Below are 1,349 nucleotides of genomic sequence, written 5' to 3' on the forward strand. Positions count from 1 at the left end.
TGGGGTCCCAAAGCAGACAGACTCTGGCTGCTGGGATGGCCTAATTGCAACAGGGGATGGGTGACACCTGCTGCACTGTCCTTCAGGGTCACCGGGCTTTCTGGACAGAGCACAGTGCTAGCGTTGGGGAACTTGGAACTTGCTACTGTGTATGTGACCTGGAGTTGTGAGGAAGTACTTGAGGCCTCAGGTTTACCACCTTTGAGATGGGTAAGCAATCACACCTCCTTCCTGTTCTGCCAGGGCTGCAGGTCACCAATGGAAGACCACACACACAATTTTCTCACATAGAGAAGGGATGGGAAGAGCCCCCCCCCCCGCCCCCACCAGCAGGCCCAGCCTGCACGTGCCCAGTGCAGGGGAGGTGTTGATGGTAGTGGAGACCTTGCTTCCTCCCTGCGGGGAACAGACTGGCAGGCTGGCCAGGTGGCATACACTGCCCGCACATGAGCAAGAGGCAGAAAAGTTACTGCGTGCCCACCCCGGGGGGCTGGCCTTCCCAGTGAAGAGAAGATCCTGGACAGAGAGACCCAGTCCTCTGGGTCCTTCTCAGAACATGGGCCCCAGAGGTAGATGGGCAGCCTGGCTAGGAGGCGTAGAGGCAGACCGTTCCCCCGGCACTAGCCCATAGGGGAGGCTTGAAGACTAAGCATGTTAACACCTTGCAAAGCCTTGCTGGCTGTACTTTCTGAGCCCTGACACTTAGCCTTGCGGCCACACCGACTTCCCTGCTCCGGGAGGGTCTTTGCCGGTTTTGTGGACAATCACGTCGCCCAGGTGAGCACAGTAATTCCACCAGTGACTTACGGTCTTTAGTGGCAAGGACCGAGGATCAGGGCCCTTTAGTTAGTTGCCCCAGGCCAAAAGCAGAAGTTGATGCCCTGCTCAGTCTAGTGATGGAGCCGGAGCTCTCAGCCCTGACCTCCCTCCCCTGGAACGGGGTGGGCAAGGCTTTCTCCTTTCCCTCCTCAGACGCACATCCGTTCTCCGCAGCTTTTGGTGTGTCACTGCCGTGGAATAAAAGATGTGTGCTCCGGGCTTGAAGGTTCTTTGCTCCTGCCCACCAAGTACAAGGGGGCTCCGCTGTGTTTTAGAAGACCCTGTCATGGGTGGAGAGGTTGGAGTGGGACAGGGACAGAGTGGCACACAAAACAGCATGGAATTGAACAGCTGTCCGTGTTGGTTCATGTACGTGTTCAATGCCTATGGGCAAAACCGAGTTCAAGTTCACAGCCATTTCCCCCGACTCCTTGTTCTCGGCTCCAGAACCTTTCACACGGTCCCGTGGACCTCTCACACGCAGACCAAGTGGAATTAACAGGAGTGCCTGGTGCTTGAGTGGTCAGCTC

This window comes from Orycteropus afer, unplaced genomic scaffold (assembly GCF_000298275.1).
Source record: "Orycteropus afer afer isolate SDZICR_OR568_19922 unplaced genomic scaffold, OryAfe1.0 scaffold00582, whole genome shotgun sequence".
Taxonomy (NCBI): Eukaryota; Metazoa; Chordata; class Mammalia; order Tubulidentata; family Orycteropodidae; genus Orycteropus; species Orycteropus afer.